This window comes from Phoca vitulina, unplaced genomic scaffold, assembly GCF_004348235.1.
Source record: "Phoca vitulina isolate PV1807 unplaced genomic scaffold, GSC_HSeal_1.0 scaffold1, whole genome shotgun sequence".
Classification (NCBI taxonomy): domain Eukaryota; kingdom Metazoa; phylum Chordata; class Mammalia; order Carnivora; family Phocidae; genus Phoca; species Phoca vitulina.
This window is the reverse complement of record NW_022589704.1, coordinates 79,468,375-79,488,976: the sequence shown is the minus strand read 5'-3', so window position 1 is coordinate 79,488,976 and position 20,602 is coordinate 79,468,375. Positions and strand designations below refer to the sequence as shown.

The 20,602-nt window shown below is 41.0% G+C and overlaps 1 protein-coding gene across 6 annotated transcripts in view; it reads left to right on the top strand.

The window, feature by feature from the left end:
* Positions 1 to 20,602, top strand: part of LYPD6B (LY6/PLAUR domain containing 6B) — a 166,713-nt gene that overhangs the window by 75,962 nt on the left and 70,149 nt on the right. For 2 of the 6 annotated variants that reach the window (XM_032410756.1, XM_032410707.1), the window contains exon 2: positions 6,050 to 6,120. The exons of the other annotated variants lie outside the window; for them this stretch is intronic. The gene's annotated coding sequence lies outside the window, so the exon portion shown is untranslated. The remainder of the gene's footprint in view (positions 1 to 6,049; positions 6,121 to 20,602) is intronic. 6 annotated transcript variants of the gene reach the window in all.

The following is a 20,602-nucleotide window of genomic DNA, read 5'->3' as shown; positions in this document are numbered from 1 at the left end:
AGTTTGGTGACTTGGCCTAAATGACGCCATTTTGGGACTGTGGTTTCTTTTTAATACAGTTAATATTTCTATTCTCCTAACACTTTGAAGATTGGTACACTTCTGTCTTCCGACTTCAGTTGTTGCTGTTGAGAAATCTGTCAATCTAATTGTTGATCTTTTTTGTGGGTGATATTATAATGTCATTGTCTTTGGTATTCTGCGGTATCACTTTAGTGTGCCTAGATATGGAATTCTTTTTATTCTGCTTGGTATAGAGTGTTTTCTGTGTCTTTGTATTTGTGTCTTTCATCAACCTTGGCCGTTATGTCTCAAAACTGCCTGTCTTCCAATCTCAATTCTCTCCTAGGACTTCCATTTTCAACTTTCTTAGTCTATGCTCCATGCCTCTCAATATCCTTTTAATACTTTCTGTCTCTTTTTATTGCATTCTGGTCACTTTTTTCTAGAACTCTTATCGGTTCAAGTGACTCTGTCTTCAGCTCTGGTAAATATTAGGTTTAACTTGTCCATTGAGTTTTTAATTTAAATGATTTTATGTTGTCTCTGAAAATTCTCTTGGGCTAATTTGTGAATATTTCTGATCATTTTTTAATATTTTTTAAAGTCTCATTCATTTTTTATTCCATATTCTATTACATTAAATATTTTTGTTTAGTACTCTCTGAGAGTGCTAAATATTTGGAAATTAAGGGTGGGTGTCCTTCTGTTCCTGGCAACTCTCATTTATGTTGCTTTATTTTCTTGTGTTTTGAGGAAATTTTTTTTGAGAGCTTATATTTGATTAAATTTAATTTATAGCAACATTAAGGACTTAAATTGAGAGCTTCTCTCCAAGAAGATTTGCGTTTCTTGTGTCCTGGAGCTTGGGGGCAGGACTGACCTAGGACCATGTTAGCCCGCTTCAAGGGTCTTGACTTCATGAGTGTCAGGCTCAGCTCCCCAACCCTGTGAGGGACCCAGCATTCAGTTCCTCATGCTGGAGCATCTGCTCCCAGGGCAACCCTGACGTGTGTGTATGCTTGCCACTAACGCTTTTGAATTTATCTTACATTTCTTTCTTCCCTTCCTCTCTCTCTCTCTCTCTCTCTCTCTCACTCTCTATTTGTGCGTACACTTCTTTGGAATATATTCTGTACTTTTTTGGTGGTCAGAAATGCAATATAAAGTTTGTTCTACTTATCCAGGATCTTGTTGTAGCAAAAGGGCCTCTTAAGAGTATGGGCTAGAAGCAGAAAATTTGATCTCTTTAGAGGCTGCCCCACTTCCTTGTTTCCTCTGTTATAGCTAACTTGTGTCTGATCATAGGCTGAGTCCTGGGACTACTTCTGGCTTATGGGGTGTAATGGTGCCCTCATCACTCAGCATCTCACATACTACCTTATGGTCTTCTTTGCTGATAACCCTGAGGTCAATGGTCAGAGGTGTATCTTCAAAATATAATACTGTATAAGCCAATGACTATTTCTTTTAAGGAAAAAAAAATTGGACCCCATATTTAGGTATTTAATTTCTTTAAAAGATATATTTTCAACTAAGTTATGTCATGCAACTGATTATTTAGAAGAAAAAACATAACCCATTATCCAAGTGGCTCTTTCCACTTAGATATGGTATTGGCATCATTTGCTTCTTGAAAATTAGGTTTGTGTCTCATTTTTCTTCTTATACCTGGCTACACCTACCATTTGATAAATTTTTCTGGAATTGAATTACATTTTTCCAGCTGGCTTTTCAGAGATTTGGATATGGCATGTAGGGTTTTTTTTTTTTTTTTCCTTTTTTTTTTTTCCCCTGTAAGATTTTATTGAATGCAGACACAAAAATTATACCTTCAGATAGCATTTGAAATCTCCTGGGAGGCCAGTCTAAATAGAGCAAGTTGTTTGGTTTAAGTTATAGATCCCAATCATGGACTTTAGGGAAATTTTCTGGAAACTGATTCCTTGTTCTGGTTCTAATCAAGGGTACTGCATCTCCCTTCATATTATTGATGAGCAGCTGCTATGATTACATGAGTCTCACAAGGATGGAAAGTGGAGATAGAACTGTGTTTTATTTGGTGGTAAGGTAATACTCAGCGGTTTTGCCTCATCTGGATAGAGACCTTTGAAGGAATGTGTAAGGTACTCCATGTTCTCAGTGAACAGTAGTAATAGCGTCTTTGAATGTGAAACATGTCCTAAATTTTTTCTCTTTAAAAATAACATTTTAAAACAAGTCAGAATTTCTCAAGGCAATTACAGAGCCGTTTGTATTGACAAAATAGCAACAAGATGGGGTGTAAAAGGTTATGTATCTGTTCATTGCTCAGATGCTTAAGGACATGCCAAGGAAGAACATAACACCTGCCTTTTATTTTCTCTTGAGAGATGGCTCTATTTTTAATCTTGCCTAGTGTTCTGATCCTTTTGATTGTACTCCAGAAGAAAATCTGAATAGAGTTACATAGGCCACCTACCTTAACCTAACAAATGAGAGGAAGGGAGAACTCACCAGGGGGATCTCATCTCTTTTCTGATGAAAAATGATAATTCCTGATTGATTGAAATGTCATGCTGAGTGGGTGAATAACAATCTTGGGGTTTATTGCATGCTTCCTAAAACTCTGCATATGGGGTTGTTCTTCAAACACAAGGAGGTCCTCTGCTGGCTATCTACTGGGGACGTGTCCAGCACGAATGACCCAAATCTGTATGTTTAGGAAGGTTCTAAAAAAGCCATCTCCTCTAGACTTCTAAGACCCTCATAAGGAAACAAATATAAGAATTATTACATGTGGAATTACTTAGAGCGTTAATGATTTCCCAGGCTTGAGAATATATAAAATATAGCAAGTGGGATAGTTCTTAAGAGCGTGGCCTGAAGGAATTAGGACAGGTGCCAGGCCTGGGCTGCTCTCTGCATACCCTCAAATTCTCCATCTGAAAATCTTCCCTTTGGTATGGGTGCAGTTAACTCCTTCATACAGAAGTATAAATCACTAAGAAGTTTCATGAGTGTCTTCCTCCTGGTTTTCAACTGGAGAGAATCTTTGAGTCAAGGGAAAGCAAATCCAGTTGTGTAATAGCAAGGATATCTACTGGGGAGGGGAAGATACCCTCGAAAGGAGGAAAGGGGTATGCTGAGGGCTTGACAGAGCCACAGGTCTTTCCTGTGATGTTGGCAGCATGCACAGCTCGTGGTGCTCATGTTGAAATAGAGGAGACTCCAGTGGGCTTTATCCAGCTTTTTTGTTGGACTTTGTATCTTAAGAGCAGAGAACCCATAGAATTCTTCTGTGTCCTTCATTGGTTTTTTTTTTTCCTTTTAAATTTTTATTTAAATTCTAGTTAGTTAACATGTCATGTAATATTGGTTTCAGGAGTAGAATTCAGTGATTCATCACTTACATATAACACCCAGAGCTCATCATCACAAGGGCCCTTCTTAATACCCATCACCCATTTAGCCCATCGCCCACCCACCGCCCCTCCAGCAACCCTCAGTTTGTTCTTTTATGGTTTGCTTCCCTCTCTTGCTCTTTTTTCCCCCTTCTTCCCTTCCTGTATGTTCATCTGTTTCGTTTCCTGAATTCCACATGAGTGAAATCATAGGGTATTTGTCTTTCTTTGACTGATTTCCTTAGCATAATATACTCTAGCTCCATCCATGTCATTGCAAAAGGCAAGATTTCATTCTTTTTGATGGCTGAGTAATATTTCTCTGTGTGTATATACCATATCATTATCCATTCATCAGTCGATGGACACTATGGACACTTGGGCTCTTTCCTTAGTGTGACTGTTATTGATAATGCTGCTGTAAACCTTGGGGTGCATGTACTCTTTTGAATCTGTGTTTTTGTATCCTTTGGGCAAATAGCTAATAGGCAATTGCTGGGTCATAGGGTAGTTCTATTTTTAACTTTTTGAGGAAGCTCTGTGCTATTTTCCAGAGTGGCTGCACCAGTTTGCGTTCCCACCAATAGTGTAAGAGGGCTCCCCTTTCTCCACATCCTCACCAACATCTGTTGTTTCCTGTGTTGTTCATTTTAGCCATTCTGACAGGTGTGAGGTGGCATCTCATCATGGTTTTGATTTGTATTTCCCTGATGATGAGTAATGTTGAGCCTCTTTTCATGTGCCTGTTAGCCATCTGGATGTCTTCTTTGGAGAAATGTATCTTCGTGTCTTCTGCCCATTTCTTGACTGGATTTGTTTTTTGGGTGGTGAGTTTGCTAAGTTCTTTATGGATTTTGGATACTAACTCTTTATCAGATATGTCACTTGCAAATATCTTCTCACATTCTGTAGGCTGCTTTTTAGTTTTGTTGTTTGTTGTACAGAAGCTTTTTATCTTGATGAAGTCCCAATAGTTCATGTTTGCTTTTGTTTCCCTCGCCTCCTGCACCATGTCTAGTAAGAAGTTGCTGTAGCTGAGGTCAAAGACGTTGCTGCCTATGTTCTCCTCTAGGATTTTGATTGTTTCCTGTCCCACATTTAGGTCTTTCATCCATTTTGAGTTTATTTTTGTGTTTGGTGTAAGAAAGTGGTCCAGTTTCATTCTTTTGCATGTTGCTGTCCAATTTTCCCAACCACCATTTGTTAAAGAGACTGTTTTTTTTTTTTTTTTCCATTGGATATTCTTTTCTGCTTTGTTGAAGATTAGTTGACCATAGAGTTGTGGGTCTATTTCTGGGCTCTCTATTCTGTTCCGTTGATCCATGTGTCTTTGTGCCAGTCCCATACTTTGTGCCAGTACTGTCTTGATGACTATAGCTTTGTAATAGAGCTTCAGGTCTGGAATTGTGATGACTCCAGCTCTGCTTTTCTCTTTCAGGATTGCTTTGGCTATTCAGGGTCTTTGTGGTTCCATGTGTCCTTCATTTCTAACTCTATGCCTGGTGCTAGTAGGAGCTCTGTGTACTGACTCTTGAGTGGATGTCAGCTCAGGACTTGGCAGCAGGGAAGGAGGGAGAAGGAGGCATAGAGACAGGTACCTGACATGGAGGGCTAGCATGCTGAACAGAAACATTGTCTCATCTTTCTTTTGTCATGGTCCCAGTCCTTCTTGGTACTGTTCTTCCTTCTGTGAAAAAAAAAAAAAAAAGTGGCTCTCTGTTTTCCTTTCTTCTTACTCCCCCAGATTTATACTTCTGCTCCATCCCAGGTCCTCACTTTTGGTCCAGGAGCCTGGGTGCTATTGGCTTTGTGCTCAAATATAGTAAATGCATACTCTTCTTCCCTGGATGCCCTTGAGAGGTCTGTTGGAACAGGACTTCAAGCAGCAACTCTTCTCCCTTCACACCTTAAGCCTTGCCTTTCTCTGCTTTGGATTTACCCCAGACACAGCCAGGAGCTTAGGCTCTTGCTCAGGATGTAGTTTGTGTTGCTCTGTTGTCCTCCAGCCCCTGCTGCCAAAATGGCAAGTTTCCAGATGTATTATGATCCTATTGTTCTAGGGAAAAAAAGTTAAATGCTTTTTGAAGGGGAGGGGAAGGGGGAAAAGTCAGGTATTTTAATTTGGACATCAGAGTGGTTTGGCTTGTGTCCTATGGTCATTCCATAGGAGTTTATTTAGGCAGACAATGTCTAAGTGATTGATCAAGGAGGGACAGGAGTTAGTCATCCATCTTAGGCACTTGGCAAATTCTGTTTTACACCTGGAGACACAGTTCAGGGTGCTTGCCGGGGAACCAAAGGTTTGTGCCTCTGAAAAGGAAGGGGGCCTGGTCCCATTGAGTTATAGCAGGGCCAGATGAAGCGATTCTCCATGACTGGGGAGAGGAGCATCCACTGTGTTCTTCCTCCCTATTCCTTCCACTACTTAAAATTTGCACTCACTTCATCTGCATCCCACCAGATCTTTCTACCTGGGGACAAGAGGATGCTGTATGAAGTCTGAGTCCTTCTTGCACCTGGTGTGTGGCTGGGAAAGATTATTGAGCCTAAGGACCTCCTTAGGACTCCTCCCCTGTCTAAAGTTTCCTACTTACTTAAAAAAAACTTATATCCTAAATGTCTGCAACTTCAGTTATAATGATACCTTTCCATGTTCATTTGTTTAGATATGCCACACTGCTGTCTGCCGTTGGCAACCCTCCTGGACTAGGCTGCTTTGGTTAATCACATGGATGTTGTGAGTATTATGTTCACAAGTGGATGTAGAGAAGATAATTTGATTGAACTACAAATCCTCACCACACGAGCCACTCCTGCTTAGCAAAAATATATGAAACGGTTGTGATCTGGAGTTTCATTAATCTCTGGGATTATGCTGCTTGCACATTGGTTAAATACTGTGGTTTCCGTATCTTACTCTAAGCATCGAGTTTTTATCAAAGAACTTTTGACACAAAGCAGTGTCTTAGAGTGTTTCAACATGAAGGTAGTTGTTGATCTCCATTTGGAATCCTGAATTCATTTCATCTCCTATGCTTTTATGTTACAGCTTTCTTTTTTTTTTGTTTCCACTTTTTATTTTTTACTTTTTTAAGATTTATTTATTTGAGAGAGAGAGAGAGAGCACTTAAGCGAGGGGAGGGGCAGAGGGAGAGAATCTTCAAGCAGACTCCTTGCTGAGTGCAGATCTTGTTTCAGGGCTCCATCCCACACCCTATGAGATCATGACTTGGGCCAAAACCAAGAGCTGGATGCTTTACTGACTGAGCCACCCAGGCGCCCCAGATTGTTCCCACTTCTAGGCTATTATGAAAGTTCATGATCAAGTTTTTGGGTGGACATACGTTTCAATTCTAATTGCTGGATCACATGGTAACACTGTGTTTAATGTTCTGATGAACTGCCTGTTTTCCAGAGTGGCTGCACCATTTCACATTCCAGCTTGGAGTGTATGAAGGTTCCAGTTTCTCCACATTGTGAACAGCACCTGTTATTATCTTATTTATCACAGTAATGCTAGTTGGTATCTTCTTATGTTTATTTGCATAATTAATGATGTTAAGCATCATTTCAGGCACTTAACTGGCCATTTACACGTCTTCTTTGAACAAATGTTTATTCAGATCCTTTGCCCATTTAAAAAAATTGGGTTGTCTTATTATTGAGTTGCAAGAGTTCTTTAAGTATTCTAGATACAAGTCCTAAGCAGATACAAGATTTATAAATATATTCTCCCATTCTGTGGATTGCCTTTTCATTTTTTTAAAATTTTTTTATTGTTATGTTAATCCCCATACATTACCTCATTAGTTTTAGATATAGTGTTCCATGATTCATTGTTTGTGCATAACACCCAGTGCTCCATGCAGAACGTGCCCTCCTCAATATCCATCACCAGGCTAACCCATCCTCCCACCCCCCTCCCCTCTAGAACCCTCAGTTTGTTTCTCAGAGTCCATCGTCTCTCATGGTTCGTCCACCCCTCCGATTCCCCCCCTTCATTCTTCCCCTCCTGCTATCTTCTTTTTTTTTTTTTCTTAACATATATTGCATTATTTGTTTCAGAGGTACAGATCTGAGATTCAACAGTCTTGCACAATTCACAGCGCCTACCAGAGCACATAACCTCCCCAGTGTCTATCACCCAGCCACCCCATCCCTCCCACCCCCCACCACTCCAGCAACCCTCAGTTTGTTTCCTGAGATTAAGAATCCCTCATATCAGTGAGGTCATATGATACATGTCTTTCTCTGTTTGATTTATTTTGCTCAGCATAATACCCTCCAGTTCCATCCATGTCATTGCAAATGGCAAGATCCCATTCCTTTTGATGGCTGCATAATATTCCATTGTATATATATACCACATCTTCTTTATCCATTCATCTGTCGATGGACATCTTGGCTCTTTCCACAGTTTGGCTATTGTGGACATTGCTGCTGTAAACATCGGGGTGCATGTACCCTTTTGGATCCCTACTTTTGTATCTTTGGGGTAAATACCCAGGAGTGCAATTGCTGGATCATATGGTAGCTCTATTTTCAACTGTTTGAGGAACCTCCATACTGTTTTCCAGAGTGGCTGCACCAGCTTGCATTCCCACCAACAGTGTAGGAGGGTTCCCATTTCTCCACATCCCCGCCAACATCTGTCATTTCCTGACTTGTTAATTTTAGCCATTCTGACTGGTGTGAGGTGGTATCTCATTGAGGTTTTGATTTGGATTTCCCTGATTTCGAGCGATATTGAGCACTTTTTCATGTGTCTGTTGGCCATTTGGATGTCTTCTTTGGAAAAATGTCTGTTCATGTCTTCTGCCCATTTCTTGATTGGATTCTTTGTTCTTTGGGTGTTGAGTTTGATAAGTTCTTTATAGATTTTGGATACTAGCCCTTTATCTGATATGTCATTTGCAAATATCTTCTCCCATTCTGTCGGTTGTCTTTTGGTTTTGTTGACTGTTTCCTTTGCTTTGCAAAAGCTTTTTATCTTGATGCAGTCCCAATAGTTCATTTTTGCCCTTGCTTCCCTTGCCTTTGGCGATGTTTCTAGGAAGAAGTTGCTGTGGCTGAGGTCGAAGAGGTTGCTGCCTGTGTTCTCCTTTAGGATTTTGATGGACTCCTGTCTCACATTGAGGTCTTTCAACCATTTTGAGTCTATTTGTGTGTGTGGTGTAAGGAAATGGTCCAGTTTCATTCTTCTGCATGTGGCTATCCAGTTTTCCCAACACCATTTGTTGAAGAGACTGTCTTTTTTCCATTGGACATTCTTTCCTGCTTTGTCAAAGATTAGTTGACCATAGAGTTGAGGGTCCATTTCTGGGCTCTCTATTCTGTTCCATTGATCTATGTGTCTGTTTTTGTGCCAGTGCCATACTGTCTTGATGATGACAGCTTTGTAGTAGAGCTGGAAGTCCGGAATTGTGATGCCGCCAGCTTTGCTTTTCTTTTTCAACATTCCTCTGGCTATTCGGGGTCTTTTCTGGTTCCATACAAATTTTAGGATTATTTGTTCCATTTCTTTGAAAAAAGTGGATAGTATTTTGATGGGGATTGCATTGAATGTGTAGATTGCTCTAGGTAGCATTGACATCTTCACAATATTTGTTCTTCCAGTCCATGAGCATGGAACGTTTTTCCATTTCTTTGTGTCTTCCTCAATTTCTTTCCTGAGTATTTTATAGTTTTCTGAGTACAGATCCTTTGCCTCTTTGGTTAGATTTATTCCTAGGTATCTTATGGTTTTGGGTGCAATTGTAAATGGGATTGACTCCTTAATTTCTCTTTCTTCTGTCTTGTTGGTGTATAGGAATGCCACTGACTTCTGTGCATTGATTTTATATCCTGCCACTTGACTGAATTCCTGTATGAGTTCTAGCAGTTTTGGGGTGGAGTCTTTGGGGTTTTCCACATATGTTACAGCTTTCTTAATGTTGTCAACATGAATGTGCTTCAAATAGCTTTCAGTCCTAATCTCATGGTTCTGTTCGTTGAAGATAAGCAGCGATTTCTTATTTTCCTACGGGTTACCAATGGGACTAAATAACCCCTTTAGTTGTGCTGGCAGGACCAAGTGAGAAAAGATGAGAAAGGAGGAAAAAAAGAAAAAGATTGAGAAAATATGAGGAAAACGGAAGAGAAGGGAGAGAAGAGAAAAGCATTCTGGGAAGGTCACTAATTACTTAAAGGCTGCAAGTCTTCTGTATACGAGTTTATGAGCCAAGGGTTAGAAAGGGCCTATCTGCAGGCTCCCCAAAGAAAGTACGCGTGTGTCTTAGTCTCTTATGTGACTTGAAGAGTCATACAGAATATTCTCCAGCATAAGGCAAAGGACATCTGACTAGTAAAGTCTCTGGGGATGAATAAGGGCTAACCAGAAAGGCCAGAAAGAATGGATGATGAAAATACTACTTTCAAAGAGAGAGACATCCCAGAAAACCCCAGAAAACCAGAGGATCTGAAGGTAGACAGCAGTCTCAGATATGATTTTGGTCTTATTATTTTTGCCTTAGAGCTGGGAAAACGGAAACCAAGAAAGGAGAAGTGATGTGCCCAGAGCTGCAGTGAGTGGCTGAGCAAAGCCGTGTGTCATGGGTGCTTTCCATACAGTTATGCTCCCTTTTTTAGAAATGTAATCCTAGGCAAGTCAGAGCCATGTTGCATAGAATCATATAAAGCTGGGCAGACAAGAGTCTGATTCCTTACATCAAAAGAATAGCCATGCTTAAAATGGAGTTCATCTTTTTGAGGTCTTGAAAACTCCTCTTTTTCAGGGTTGGGCTGCACTCTCCCCATGCACAGCAGATAGAAGCAGATATCTCGGGGCCGCCCAGGTGGCCTGGCTTACACCCAAAAGCTTGACGTGGAAATGCCCTCCCCTTCCATGTGATTCCATGATTTGATTTCCGTTTGGGCAAGGTGAAAGGGACTTAGAAAAGGTGTATAGGTTACTAACATGGAGAACAAGATTCCATGTGTTCTTCAGGGACGGGATCAGATGCAGCTCAAAATTTTCAATTCACAGCAGCTCCAGTGGGTCTAGGGTACAGCCCCCCATTTTGGCAGCCTCTTTTCTGCAGAAGGAAGTACACTCATTGGCAGCTACACATCGAGAAGGAGAAAGGCTTCAAAACTCCTTGAGAGCTACTTAGTGAGAGTTACTGCTAAAGACGAGGACAACGTATTTCCATCTTACAGATGTGCAGTTTGTTAAGTGCACTTGGCCCTGCCCCATTAAATTAGCCTTCCAATCTCAGTAGCTTGCTGAGAGAATTACTAGGGCTCTGCTTCATTGCTCCTTGGCAGGCAGTTTAGTAGAACACTTTGGTAGCAAACGTCAAGACAGAATACTGAGACAGAATTATGGTCTGCCCAGAGCCCCTTAGCTTCTGTGGACTGAAGCTTTTACTTATTTACTCATTCTTAAAATTTTTTCTCTGATATGTGCTCTTGTAGCAACAGAACCAAAAGCAATTATGGATCAGACACTTTATTGCTTATTTAGTTCTATTTCATGGTTCTGTTTTTAGTAGGTTCTAGATCTCGTGTGATTTAAGTGATTCACAGCCTTTCATTTCTTGGCGTATCTGGGTTTCTTCCTCTTAGCTACACTTAAGACTTACAGGGTCTTATAGACTCATATTCAGGAAGGTAATGTTGTTGGTTGGAGAGATTCTGAAGTGCAAAGTAGCCTTTGTAAACTGGAGCTGTGTGGTCCATTTAATGAAGTTCATGCATGCACAGTGTCCTTGGTAATCACTGGTCTTAGTACCTCTCCCCGCCCCTTTAACTTAGATGCTGGACAGGGAGTCAATATAGTTAGTTACATTGGTCTCATTTTAAGGTGATAACTTGACAGAGTGTTTGATTTCTCCTTTTATGGAGAAACTCTTGGAGACCATGTTTGGGAACCACGCAAAGTGGGCACCTTTCAAGAGTGTCAGAGCCACTAAATCAAAATACATTCAATTGTTGCTCTGTAAGGTACAGTTCTAGATGTATGTGCCAGGATTAACAGATTCTTGGGGCATTTGTTTGGATCAGCTTTGACTTTTTCGTAGAGTGCTGTTCTTTGCTAGAATAAGAGAGAAGAGGATGTTGGGAAAATTTCTACCTTCTCTCTGCCTTGGTTTCACTATTGAGATGCTTGGATGGAATGTGAGTGAGTGGAAAGAGTTAAAAAGAAATCATTCATTCATCAAGTATTTATTGAATGCTTGCCTGGTGCCAGGTGTGTTGGAGATACAATATTGAGCAAAACCCAGCCTCTGCTCTCTGGGCATATGTTAGACTCATGGAAGAGAGAAAAGGAACCTGTTTCTGGTGGTAGTAAGTGCTGTGCACAAACAAATACATGGAAAAGAAAAGAAAGAAAGAAAAGCAACAAGCAAGTAGAGAAGGGGGTTAGGGAATGCAAGCATTGCTTTTAAAGAAATATGGTCAAGAAAGACCTCTCTGATAAGGGGACAGTTGAGCAGAGAGCTGAAGGAAGGGAGGGAGGAAACCCTGTGGATACCAGCTGGAGAATGTTCTGGGCAGAGGAAACCCAAGGAAGTAGTCAGTCGGCATCTCCCCGCAGCTCTTCCCTGAAGGCACAACTTATTTTTCTTGCTGCTTCTGATAGATAAGCTGAATATTACCACTTTTACCATAGGTTTATGCAGTAGTTACTCTTAAGTGAGAATTATGCATATAATATACTTTATTAGAGCAGTTGTTGTTAAGCACCGAATTCATCATCTTTCTATTACATGGAATTCTGATTTAAAAAAAAAAAACAAAACAGACAAAAAGGAGACTCCTCCAACCCACGAAACTCTTTATTGCTTCTTAGGTATTTGCAGGCCTAGAAAACTATTCCTCTGGGGCTGGGAATGCTACATAAATGTACAATTGTTTTACTGCCCCTGCAATTCAGATCACTAGAGAGTGTTCCTCTGAAATAAAAGCAGGTTTGCTTGGGGATAGATTTGAATCAATGATATAACTTGAAATTGTGCCAGCGACCCCATTCTCTCACAGCGTATGCCGCGGAAAAGGAATATGTTGCTATCGGGGGAGGCAAAGGAATGTGTTGGTTTAACATTAGCTAAATCTGGAAGTAAGCCAGGGTCCATCTAGAAACCATATAGTTAATCCTTGTTGTCAATCACTGTCGACCGGCCCAGAGCTATCAAATCAAGATCTTTGACGTTGGTGTACTGGAGCCAACAATAGTGAAGCCGACAAAGTTAGGAATATGATAAATTAATAAGATACCTTCATATTTTTAAACCAAAGTTATTTTGGAATCCTAGAAAATATTCACAGGATATTCAAGAATCAACTCTTCAAAGCAGATTACTCCTAGTTATATCTGATTTTCCCCAGGGTCCCTTGTAATACTCCACTAGAAGCTGTATTTTGTAAATATTGAGGGTTCCTCTAGGTTAAAAGAATATTGTTCAGTATGTATATTTAAACATGCTTATGAATGAATGAATATGTATTTTTCAGTCTATTTCTGTGAAAGTTTAAAACATTTTTAAAAGAATCCAGAAACATCAGAAATCAAATGAGAGCTAATTTACCAAGAGCAGAGCTAATATGTCATTTTTAAGGGGTACCTTTCTTGATTTCTTTTTCCTTGCCATCTTCCAACCCACTGCCCCCATTCCTGCCAGCAGGCGGCATGGCATGCGGTTCCTCTGAGCTCTGACTATACTCTGTGTATCTCAGTCATAGTTATGGCCACTTGTTAATTCAGTATCTGTCCAAGACTTTCTGGAAAATGGACTATGTCCTTGAGCTCAGAATTGCCAGCACTTTGTGTGATACTTGATATGTGATGGGGTTCTCTATATGTTTATTGAATAGATGAATGAGTGAATGAGTTAAGATCTATATCTGGTTCTGAACTTCCTGGTAACCAAAGCAAAAAGAAAAATAAATGGATTACACAGTTCTCATAGGCCTAGAAGATTAAACTGAGCATTCCTTCAGAATTCTGAAGTAATTCTGAATTGTATTCAGAAGATACAATTCTTGTCTTGGTGCTAAGTTCCTGAAAGTACTTATCTGATGAAACATGGTATAGAGGTAGCGAGTTATAAGAAATGTTATTTTCAATACTCCATAAGCTACTCTGGTCCTGGACTCAATGAAGGAATTCATGTGGCTTTTGGTTGAGCTTGCGGCTGGAGGCTAACTCTGGCACCTGCAGACTCTGGGTCTTGATTAGCTTCTTAGCAGATTCCCTGCTAGAATATCCATTTCCCAGGTGGCAGTGGGCCCACAAGAGAGCTTCCTTTATGCCGCTGGATTTTATTTTCACGATTGCAACTATCTAATAGATACTCTAAGAAAGATTTATTGGGCTTGCAGGCTGGGGCATTAAGCAGAGCGTGTGAACTAGGGGAAAACCTCCAGTAGAAGCAAGTTGTGAGGTCACTGTAGTCAGTTTAGGACTTGCAGCCTGCCCTGGCAGGTGGAGTCTTCCAGTTGCCTCAGACAAATAGCACTTGCTGATCTCTTGGGCTTTGTGAGGAAAGGACTGTTTTATGGAGACAAATGTGGACAGCAGAATACAGGTGAGAATCAGCTAATGGATAACTGCTCAATTAAAAAAATTTTTTTTGAACCAGTCGCTTTTGTGAAGAGAGAATTATGCTGAGAAGAATGAAGATGTAGTTGCAAAGGGAAAGAAGATTGATTGCTTTTTGTGTGGGTGGGAAAGAGAGGAGAGATACTTGAAAAATTCTTTGATCCAGCAACAATATTTACTGAAATGTTTTTTGTTGTAAGTTGGATCATCACCTAGGAGAGAAGACATTGAGTGGTGAAGTGTTCTGCATCCCAAGGCATTCTGAGGAGAACAGGCGGGAAAGATCTTTATTGAGCATCTACTATTTTCCAGGCATCCCGTGAAGAGTGTGAGACATTTTTCTTTTCCTCTGAACTCTTATGATAATTCTGTGAGTCGAAGAAGGGGAAACTGCATTAACGAGGCTAAGTAAATTATTCAGATCATTCAGTTAGTGTCTACTTTCTCAAAGCCAGTGTCAAACCTACTTAGTGTGTTCCAAAGCTCAGGCTGTGTTCCAAGCTCAAGCTTGGTGTTATTTTTTAATTTTAAAAGTGCTCCCGTGGCTTCCCATTTGTTCTGAGCCCACGGGGGCTTGAGAGCTATTGCAAGGGGGGCTACATTTAAAGGCACATCTAACATTCTCTGTACACAAAAATACATGTCTTAGAGATACGTATATGTATGTATTTCAAAAATATGTAGCCATTTTGGAATTTCCCCTTAAAAGCGTTTATTTAAAAGCATTACGTCTAGAACATAAACCCAACAAGACCTGGGATTTTTTTTGTACTTTGGGTAATGTAACTCACGTACCCACAACCAAGCTCAGCATCACAGTTGCCCAATAAACGCTTGTGCATGCAGGAGTGAAAGAATCATTATAGTTCTTTATGCCGGGCTTTAGTCAGTCAACTTTGTGTTAATAGACTTTTAGATTGTTTCCATTTTTTCTTCCATAAACTATACTGATACATGCTACAATGGAGTCCTTTAATCTGTACATCTTTGCGCTTTATAAACAAATACCTTTCATTAGAATCGAGTCCTAGGAGTGGAATTGCTGGGTCAAAGGAATACATATTTTAGATCCTGATACTACCCTTTTGGGTGCATTCGGCACAATGTATCAGTGACACTGCCTCTTTCTTAACAGCGTGCGAGATGATCTGCCGCCCCACCTCAACCTGGCGGACATGCGGAGCTCTCAGGCTCTTCGTTCTTATGTATGTATGTATGTATGTATTTTTTTAAGTTAATCAATTTTTATCTAAGGAATTTCACATGTGATTGCTTCCATTGCCGATCACCCTGGTTCCTCCAAAGTCTGAGTCCTCATCTTCAAGGTAGCCCTTTTAAAAGAACTTCTCCTCAAACCACCGCTGTCGTTGTCAGTCCACAATTCTTTTAGTTGGGCTTCTTTGATCTCCACTTGAATGTGGACATACTTCAGAAATTCCCCACCTGAACTTACATGAAATGCTCTCTGATCGTTTACTCCAAAGGCAGCAACCCATGTTTCAAATAACTTTTACCGTAGAGTTTTCATGTTTGAAAATCTAGCATAGATCTCATTTGGATGGATGTTTCAAAAGGCTGTTTTCATTCAGTTCATTCACTTTTTGTTCTTTTGCAGTATCATTAAATTCCAGAATTTGGAAGGCTTAGTGCTTCATCTGAGTTTCTTTTTATCCTGCTTAGGATCTAGGGCAGTAGAGAGTGGCTTTTTCCCTCCTGGGGTGAGAGAGGATGTGGGATAGTATTATTCAATGAAATTATTTTTTTTAAGCCCAGTTTCTGTTCTTTGTTACTCTCTGCACCCCCTGTTTGAGTACATGGACTCCGTCTCTTGTCATTGGTCTAGAGTTAACTATACGTCATTGGCAAGTGGAATCTGCCCACTCTCTGAGAAACCATGGATGCATTTCTAAACCGAATTTAACCCTCTGGGAATGATCTGCCCCTGGGAACTTGTGCTCTCTTGTCCCCTGCCCAGCCAGCCAGTGTGAGTGAGTGAGATGCCATAAGGGGTTCCTGTTGGCTGTTAAGGATGCCTGACCTTGATCTTTGCCCCATAAGCAGTGTGGATGGGAAAAATCTATGTGTGACCACTAGATAGTGCTCTTTACAGTATTTGCTAGGTAGAAATGACTTCTTGTTGGCCTTTTTCATGGGTTTTCAACGGAGGCTTTTTACAGAACTCACAGAAGCTTGTGCTCAACATTCTTCAAAACAATGTTACCAGTACTTTATCTTCTGAAGTAGTGTTTTCTTCTCTTTGATTCACACACGAAAACTGTGTGAACCAGTATATTAATATTTTGCTTTGGTTACCAGGAAGTTCACCAAATGAAAATCTTAATCACTCATTCGTTCATTTTATTCAGTAAATAGACATGGAGCCCCTATTACATGTCAGGCCCTATCGAAGTGCTGGTGATTCTGAGCTCAAGGACACAGTGTCTGCCTTCAAGCGAAGTGGTTCGAGTTCCAACTCGGGAAGGAATGTCTTGCCTTCTTGGGCCTTGCTTTGGATTCTTGCCCTGGCCGGGAGAGCCCAGCTTTTCCCATGGAACATAACCCCTCTCCACAAACTTATTAGCACTAGAAGGAAGGCAGCTCATTTTCCTCTCAGGTGTAGACAAAGGCTACCGTTGTCCCAGAGTGAAGGGCCGTTGGTGAGTTGATTAGCACACAGCCTGGCCTGTGCTGATTTTCCGATGGAGACCATCAGATATAATCTGCTGCCTCATTAGGCTGACACTGTTCCTGCCCTCTCTTGTAATAATGTCACTGGAGTACTTTATAATCTTAGGTAAGTGCTGTAAGCATACGCTGCCCAGGTAACCCAGGGTCAGGGGCGGCAGACACTTGAAAAAGTGATTGTTTTCTCATTCTTTGCTCTGTTTAAAGTATAACAGGCCAAGAAGTATAATAATTGGGCAGGTTTAAATATTAGAGGAGGAGAACTTGCAGCAATATAACTGTTTTTATCTGTGATTCAAACTTGTACTTTTTCAAGATCAAGGGGACAGTGAAGGAAATTGGATGATTGCCATGGACTTAAAGAAGAGAGCTCATTTATTCTAGAGAAGAGAAGGCAGAAAGGAGCCCTCAAGTATTTGAAGATATATAAGATTGGCAATAATTAGGAATGCCTCTCCTTTTCCAGTGAAAAACAAGAGAAGAAATACAAGTCTTATATTGATTCGCGGAGGAATTAGGTTAGGCTGAGAGCTGGCTGACTAGAGACTAGAGAAGCCTGTGGGCGGCGGTGGTGGGGGCTGGTGGTGCTGGCTCACCTAGTTCTTACTTGTTTTGGTCTTTTAATAGTAGGCAGTTACTTTCTTGGCTGGAATTGGGTTCCAGAAGCTGTTTTAGGAGGGTGGTACCAGATTGTGTGCTAATCCATAAAAGTATATAACCTGCCCTCAGAGAACCACATGGGTGTGGTGGGATTTGGTGGGATTCTCTATTTAGTGGGTTACAAGGGTGTGGTGGGGAAGGGCTGGGGACGGTGGACATCTGGCTCAGTGTCATAGAGCTAACACCATCTTCCCTTTGGGTCAGAGCTTGGACACCAGAGTGCTGGATGAGCTTGTGACTCAGTGCTTGATAGGGTTAGGGGCTCCCTTAAAAAACCAAAGCAGGAGTGGGGGGTGCCTTAAAGCAGATCTGTCCCAAAGCAGCAGGGTGGAGAGACTTCTTTCTGTCCCTAGGATTCTGACATAGATTAGTGCCCTTTCTCTGATAAGTGAAGCCCAGAGGAGGTAAATGGGAGAAGTCTAATAGAGAGCAGAATTTGATAGGGAATGGTGCTGTCCCTCCAGGGGACAGGCAGCTGAATCCTTGACTCTCAGAAACTTAGCTAAATCGGATTCACCTGCCGGGCCATGAGGGCCAAGGTCCCTCCCGTAAGCTTAGATTCAAACTTCTTTAAAGTCAGTCTTTCTTTTAGGGTACTTCTGTAGCATTGGGTTTTTATTCCTCATACTGTATGAAAAGGTTTCCCCTAACTTTTATGGTTAGATGTCCAAGAAAATAAATGTTGATTTCAACAAAATCCAGCATCATGGTACAAGTTATTTCTCTGTTCTTGAGTCTGTTCTTTCTCCAGAGAGAAGTCTTCTCTTTACCCTATTTTTGATCATTGGCTAGGTGTAAAAGGAGAAAAAGCTGCAGTTGGAAAAAAATAAATTATGTGAGTTAAGGTTTGGCTAAAACCTAAAACCGTGCTATAGACTTAGCATGTGCAAATTTTATTTAAATCATGATTATTTAGTACCTACTGTGTGCTGCAAGGTATTGTTGGATAGTAGTCAACCCTGCTTTCATGGGGCTTATCTTCTAGTGTGGGAAGCAAACAGACAAGCAGTGAAATCATGTCAGGTAGTGATAAGTGAGGAAAAAAGAAATAAAGCTGGTAGAGAGGTAGGGAGGGTCTGGGAAGGTAGTACTGTTTTAGATCAGCTGGTCAGGGGAGGCCTTTCCGAATAGGTGACATTGGAGCAGAGATCTCCGTGAATCCAGGGAGTAAGCCATGTTACTATCTGGTGGGAGTGTGAGGGGATGGGATCATTCCAGGAAACAGGATAGCACATGCAAAGGTCCGGAGGCAGGCCAGAAGGTACTTGATGTGTCCTTTTGGAATAGGTAGGAGAGAGAGGTCAGAGAGGTAGCTAGGATTCGCCAAGTTGGTTTGCAATGAAAGGAAGCAGTCTTCCATTTGTTTGTACTGGTTCGACTTTGCAGTTTTTGACTGAGCACCTTTATGTATACCAGTCAGATAATGAACCTCTTGGAAAGCTTGCTGAACATGTTCGCTGGTTTAATTGCACAGACATGTTAGCCTGACAGTTCATCAAAAAAGGAATTTGAAGGGAATGTGCAAAGGAATCTGGAATTTCTTCAGTTTATTAGGCTTATCACTAGAGACTTCATTTTACTTAGATGCTGTATTTTAAATGAATAATGGGACTAAAAGCTTTCTGCCTATTTGAATAGTAATATACGAACATGGTAAAAATGCAGGTATGATCTTTTAGTGAAAATAAGCCTTCCCTGTCTCCTAATACTTAAGGAAGCAACTACTGTGAGTACATTGTGTTAGCAGGGTGTTTCTCGAATGTAGGAGCGCTGACAACACTAACTCCCTCGTTGACCCTCCACCTCGCTCTCCCCTCTGGCGTGCAGATGGTGCCACTGGAGGTAACTACCCGGGACCTCCCCACCGTGCCCCTAGCTCCATGAAAGGTGGGGGTGAAGGTGTGGAGAATTGGCTGCATATTACTGCTTCCATTGCCCGTCTGCCTGCTTGTCCACCCACCTGCCCTATTGCCCTGTCAGTGAAGTTCCCTGAATAAAACTCTGTGTAAAAGGAAGGAAGAGGCTTGCTTCGGTTTTTCAAAGTGCCTTCTCAGTCTGGAGGATATATTACTGACCCTCCTCCACCCTCTAACAAATGCCCTTCCCCTCTATTTAAAAAACAACAACAACAGTGTGACCATATACATTGTTGCACATCTTGCAGATCTTGGAGCTCTTCTGACCCTCCTCCACCTTCTAACAAATGCCCTTCCCCTCTATTTAAAACAACAACAACAACAGTGTGACCATATATATACATTGTTGCACATCCTGCAGATCTTGGAGCTCTTCCATATCATAAACATCATAAACGTAGTGTCGCCTCATTCTTAATAGTCACTTCTCTGACAAGACCACAGTTGAATCATTCCCGCAATGGTGGACATGAAGGTTTTTGTATCTTTTGCAATAACGGCCAATACGGTGATGAAAACTCTTGCACATTCTTCTCTTTGCACATTTGTAAATGTATCTATGGGGAAAATTCCAAGGAATGGATTGGAGGGCAAAGGGGAAATGTGTATTTAAAATTTTGATAGGTATTGCCACATTATTTGCATGTCTCTTAGAATGAAATTTGAATCAGAAATAAACAATAGTGTGTTTTTGCCGAGGGCTATTGTCTGTATGACCAGGATTCTTTGAGATCTGTTGAGACTTCTTAGAAACCTAGTACATGGATAATTTTATAAATGTTCCCAAGTGCTTAAAAAAAATGTGAGTTCTGTTTGTTGGGATTAGGGTTTGGAACACATTTTTAGATTCATCTTGCTAGTTACTTTGTTCACATGATCTGTAACCCTACTAGTGTGTTTCTGCATACTTTATCAGATTCTTTCAGAAGAGAACATCTGTCACTCTGTGCATTTTTCCATTTGTCCTTAACAGTTGTCAGCTTTCACTGGATATTTTTGTAGGCTGTGTTGTTTAGGAACACTGTAGTTATTTCTCCTTGGTGTGTCATAAGCATGAATTTGTTCCTTTTTGTCTCTGATATTAATATTGCTACACCAGGGGCACCTGGGTGGCTCAGTCAGTTAAGCGTCCAACCCCCTGATTTCAGCTCAGGTCACGATTTCATGGGCTCTGGGGCTGAGCCCCACCTTGGGCTCCACGTCTGCTTGGGATTTGCTCTCTCTGGCCCTCTACCCATGCGTGTGTATGTGCCCATGCACTCTCTCTCAATAAATAGTTAAAAAAAAACATTGCTACACAAGCTTTTTTCTTTTCAGGGGTTTTGGTGTATCTTTTTCATGTTCTTCATTTTTATTTGGTTTCTATGATTTTGTTC